This window comes from Panthera pardus, unplaced genomic scaffold (assembly GCF_024362965.1).
Source record: "Panthera pardus isolate Hobbes unplaced genomic scaffold, ASM2436296v1 HiC_scaffold_13, whole genome shotgun sequence".
Lineage (NCBI taxonomy): Eukaryota > Metazoa > Chordata > Mammalia > Carnivora > Felidae > Panthera > Panthera pardus.
In genome coordinates, this window is record NW_026526688.1 from 132,647,976 (window position 1) to 132,654,210 (window position 6,235).

Consider the following 6,235-nt stretch of genomic DNA (forward strand, 5'->3'; position numbering starts at 1 on the left):
CACAAACATCCAATTGTCCATTTTCGTATTTAAAAAAAAAAAGTACAATTTATATCCAAGTGTAGGTACTTTGAGAGCTTTCACATGTCTAATTATTATAATGTCAAAATGAAAACTGTCCAATGCTATTAAAACAAGTCAGTTGATAGAAATGAAATGTATATATGTGTGTGTGTGTATGTGTATATATATATATATATACACATACACACACAGCAAGTAAATATATATATATTTATTTATATATATTTATATTTATATTTATATATTGTTCTATTGTCAGCCCAAACTTTTCCCTTTTGTTTTTAGAGAGAGATCATTTAATTTGATTATTTGTTTAATTCATAATAATATTAAGTTAGTGTAACAACTCAGATTCCTCACATGAGGGCCAGCATAGCAGGCTCCACTGTGAGGAATAAACTCTTCTCTGCTGCCAGGATGGTCCCCCCAATATAGGTCCTTATATTCATCAGCAGTATATCTGAGCAAGTAGCCATCTGTGGGCTCCAGAGTGAAGCAATTTACGTAATCCTTATATTAGTAGCTAAAATGCATTAAACTCTAAAACGAGCCACCACTGTCCTAAAATTCTCTATATATTCAATTAATTGAGCCTCAAAACAACCCTATGAGTTAGATGGCATTACTATTCTTGTTTTAGATTAGGAAATAGACCCAGAAAGTCAAATAAATTTGCCCCTGAATTCCCAGGGGGCAGAACTGGGATTAGTACCTAGGCAATGTAATCATAGAGACAGTGTTCTTAATAAAGAGTCTATGCCATCTTGAGTAAGTTTTTATTCTTTCATCTTATTACAGAAAAATCTACATGTAGTTGATTTAAAGGCAAACAATAATTTATATTGAGCTCAAAAAATTATGTTTGAACATTACCATTTAGCTAGGGATAAAGGTACATGTTTACACTTTGGTGAATATAGTCAGAGGATCTAGTGGGCCCATTTAACTCAAGTAGCCATTATTGAAAAAAAAAGTCAGTATAACTGTGGATTACTAATCTGTTGATTTTTAATGAATATTAAGTATTTTTCTGACTACCACACAGAAATATAGCAACCAATATGAGAAATAAAAAAATTTACACCAGTCTTTGAGATTATTTGGGAAAACACTTTTAATGGGAAAAATAATCTAAACACTGTGCAATCTTTAAACATCTCAAGGTAAAAATTTTCATTTGGAGAAATAATGTAACTATTAAATATATTCTAAAATTCTAGGCTATTCTTTTCTAAATTAATACAATTTTCAGGATCTTAATTCTAGCTATAATTTAGCCATCCAAGCATTTTAGAAATCAGCACAAGTCATTTATCAAATGACTTAATGCTGATCAGTAAAATATCTGCACAGATGAGGTTTAAAACTATGCATATGATCGCATTATCCTTATTCTGGTTTGTAAGTGAAGGTATAGAGTAAAAGCAGAGTCTTTGAGTTATTGTGCGTCTCGATAATGCTAACACTTAAACCAAAGAGGAAGTTGTACCAAGCCATCAATTTTAGTTGATAATATCCAGAACTTGGTAACACATTTTATATTTTATAAGCCAAAGCACTAAATATTACACAGTTATGCTGAGTAGGGAATACTTTCAGTATACATTTATTTTCAAAAGCAATGTCCCTACCTGGATGGCATTGATCTTGAAAATGTAAACTACATTATAAAGCTATTTGCTATCAAGAATATCAAGAGAGCCAAATTACCTGGTATCTTTTACCTTCAGAATACCTGGCTTCTTCCACAGGATTAGTAGTCTCTGGGCAAATTTTGCTGAAATTTAAAGTTTGTTAGAATTCCCAATGGCCAATCAGCATAGACTCACTTAGCACTAACAAACAATTTGTTACCAGTGCCCACAGATAACCATAGGGGGCAAAGTAATTTTAATCTAAAAATGTTTTTGTGGTGAAAAGCTGCTATCAAATGTTCCAGAAAGTAGGATAAACAGAAAATATAAATACCCCAGTTTGGTGTATGATGTTGTCAAGATAATTAAAATTGATTTCAGAACTATTGAATAGGACTCTCTGAATAACTAACAAGTGCATAAGTGGAAAACATCTTAGCTATCCTTTTGTGTAGAAAGTTTATAATTTCAATTCTGTCTGAATTAAATTTAGCAACATTCAACAAAAATGTATTGAGTGCCTATTTATGTGACAGACACTGGGGAAACAGCAGTAAGTGAAGGAGCAGAAAAAATCCTGTATTCTTGGAGCTTATAATCTGGTGGGGAGGCTGACAATGAACAAGACAAATAAGTAAAAAATATAGATAGGTCAGAGAAGAGATGACAAACACTGGGGGTGGGGACATGGGGACACTAGATTGAAATACTAGATAGGGAGTTCCTGGGAAGGCCTTACTGAGAAGGTGACTTTTGAGTAAAGACCTATAAACATCTAACATCTAGGGGGAGAAGAAGAACATCTAGGGAGAAAAAAGAGAAGAGAACCCAAGAGACAAGAGCCTGCTGACTTCTTCCAGACACAGAAAAGATGGCAGTTTGGCTGGAAAGACTGAATGAAGTCAATAGTGGGAAATGAGGTCAAAAAGGTAGTTGATGGCAGATGACATAGGGCCTATAGATCATTGCAAGGCTCTTGACTTTACCCTCAGTGAGAAGGAACCCTTGGAGGTTTGGGGCAGAGCAGTAACTGAAGTAAGGAAAGGCAGAGATGGGCTAGGAAGCTCTTGAGGAAATCCAGGAAAATGATGATTAGGACTTGAATCAGAGTGATGACAGAAAGGATTGGGGGAACTGGTCAAGTTCTGGATATATTTTGAAATTAAAGCCAATAGGACTTGCTGACATACCAGATGTGGACTATGACAGAAAATCAATAATCAAGGATGACTCCGAAGGTTTTTGTTTTGAGCAACTGGAAGAAGGAAGTTGCCTTTATAGGGGAAACGGCAGAAGTGGTTTTGGGAGAAACGTTGAGAGTTTGGGTTTGGATATGAATGTTATAGAATGGTCTACTTAGGACATTGACTTTCTCCAAGAAACAAGTAGCACACCCATATTAGAATAAACCTTTCTGGGGAAATTGCCTGCTCACCTCTTTTGCCCCATCTGTCTGCCAAAATAATGATTGCAATAATTCAGGCTAAAAATATTATAGTACCTGGAAGGATAATTTACATTCGAACTACATGTGAAGCATCAATGAATGATAATGTAAGAATTGTTTAATTCAAACCAAATGATAAGAATTATCTTTGGCTAAACACAATTTTAACAAACTATAAATTATATATAATGAGATTTAAATAAACTCCCAATTTCTCCTAACTTCCCAAGCAGACAAAAACCAAAATAAAACAAACAAAACAGCCCTTGGATAGCTTTAGCTGAGAGAATGGTGTCTTTTCTAGTTTAGGCTGAATCCCTATTTTTGTTTTGTCCAAATTCTGCAGATCCTTTTTGAGTGTCTGGAGCTGGTTTTTGAAACACTTGCTAGGACTAGAATTTAGGCTGTTGGGCTGGAGCCACTGTTGATTCACTACCATTCAACCATGGATTTTAGAATATTTGAGTATTGTCACTGACAATGGGGACATTTAACACTAGTAGCTTTGGAGTCAAACAGACCTGAGTTTAAATACTGACTCCGCCACTTGTTTGTTATGGTCAGTGGCAACTAAATTGAACTCTTTGAGCCTCAGATTCTTTGTCTGAAAATGAGTATAGTAACAAGCTAAATTTTAATTGAATGATTACTATGATCCAAGCATTATTCTGAATATGGTCCGTTAACTCATGTGACGTTTGCAGCAACTCTATGATGTAAGTGCTGTTATTATCATCCTGACTTTAGCAATGAGTCATAGAGCAGTTAAGTGACTTGCTTAGGTTCACATATGTAGCAAGTATAAAAAGCCTGAAAGGGAGGTTTGAAAATCACTGCACTATACTATTTCATAAGGTCATCATAAACATTAAATTAACAAATGTCTTCAAGATGTGTAGCCAGGTACCTAATTCGATATTAAATGATAAATGATGGCTACCCATTTAACCCATTCTTCCTATCATTAAATAATCTGGTACTCAAATGACATTTTTCTGTATCTCCTTTCTGTCTTCTGTTTATTTCCTTACCATGTCTCCTTGTATGAATTGATGAGAGGAACAAAAGCAATGAAACATTAAAAGAAATATTAAAGTTGAAGCTTAAGAGGATCTGGTGGGCTACTTCTCTAATCATAAGTTATAATGACCAGAATTTCAGCAAAGTGCAAATGATTTGGGTGATATAGAAGGAAGCTAACAAGGAAATAGAAGTAAAGAAAAGGAAATGACAAGCAAAAATGTACAGTCAACCTCAAGACTGATATTAAGCTGTATAAACAGTAGACAGATGTGAATACCACTAAAATGCTCATTTTAAGGGCACCTGGGTGGCTCAGTCAGTTAGCATCCAACTTTCTTCTGCTCAGGTCATGATCTTGCAATTCACGGGTTTGAGCCCTGCGTGGGGCTCTGTACTGACAGCTCCGTGCCTGGAGCCTGCTTCAGATTCTGTGTCTCCCTCTTACTCTGCCCCTTCCCTGCTCTACCTCTCAAAAATAAACATTTTTTAAAATGCTTATTTTAGGGGCGCCTGGGTGGCTCGGTCTGTTGAGCGTCCCACTTCAGCTCAGGTCATGATCACGCGGTCGGTGAGTTCGAGCCCCGCTTCCGGCTCTGGGCTGATGGCTCAGAGCCTGGAGCCTGCTTCGGATTCTGTGTCTCCCTCTCTCTCTGCCCCTCCTCTGTTCATGCTCTGTCTCTCTCTGTCTCAAAAATAAAAATAAACGTTGAAAAAAAAATTTTTTAAGTGCTTATTTTAATATTCTATTAAAGGAATGAATTATTCAGGATTTCTGTAATAATTAGCAAGTTTGCAGTGTTTACAGGTTTTACATTCTTCTATAATATTAACTTTATACTTTTTTTTAAAGTTTATTTATTTATTTTGAGAGAGAGAGTGTGTGTGAGTTGGGGGTGGGGAAGACTGGCAGAAAGAGAGGGAGACAGAGAATTCCAAGCAGGCACTGTGGTGTCAGTGCAATCCTGACTTGGAGCTCTAACCCATAAATCCTGCAATCATGACCTGAGCGGAAGGGAAGAGTCAGTCGCTTAACCAACTGAGCCACCCAGGTGCCATGTATTAACTTTATACTTTTGAATGATGCAGATAAAAGAGTAAGCACCTGGTACATGCCTCATGTATGGTGCAGCCTTAGAGAATGTTTGTTGGCTTTTCACTGATAATATTTTAAGCTTTCAGATATTTCTTAAATGTGCTTTTTTCATTGACAGTTTGGTTTAATTGGTTTGATTTCTCCATCTGACACAGTACTCCCATTTTTATATGTTTAAACCTTAGCCCTCATAATGGTTTATACAACGATGCAGAGTTTTGAACCCACATTTCCCACAGAACTTAGGGACGTCTACCAGAGGACATGTGACAATATGCATCCTAGTATTTGGAAACTGATACTTCTCTCTCTCTCTTTTTTAATGTTTATTTTTGAGAGAGAGACAGATAGACAGAGACAGGGACAGAGCGTGAGCAGAGGAGGGGCAGAGAAAGACGGAGACAGAATCAGAAGCAGGCTCCAGACTCCAAGCTGTTGGCACAGAGCCTGGGAAAGGGGTGGGGGGGGGGGGGGAGGAGGCTTGAACTCAGGAGCCTTGAGATCATGACCTGAGATGAAATCAGGAGTCAGATGTTTAACCAACTGAGCCACCCAGGTGCTCCTGGAAGCTGATACTTCTCTTAATGAAGGAAGAAATTTTAGTGAAAAAAGAAAAAGTGTAATGCCCAATAGATGAATCGTCAAGCAAAAAAATATGTATAACACCATAAACGAAGGACGTCGATGACAAAGGCTTAGGTATAATCTACAAATAAAGTTAGTTCTGCAATCAGTTATTTCTGCAATAATGCCTTGAATCTACACTGTATATTTTGAATATATTCAAATAGTTTGTATTTCGCAACAAGTGTTTTTAATTCTGTTGTTGATTTTTCATGTTTCATTATGCCCCCTTTAAGAAATGCCTCTTGTTTTTCGTGATTGTATCTTTTACGGCAAAGTTGCTTTACGGTCAATTAATTATGCGGCGAAATGCCTGCGGCAGAAATGCTTGCAGTAGAGAAGCAGGAGGTGAAACTCCCTAGAACCTGTAAGGTATTTCTCCTTAATTTC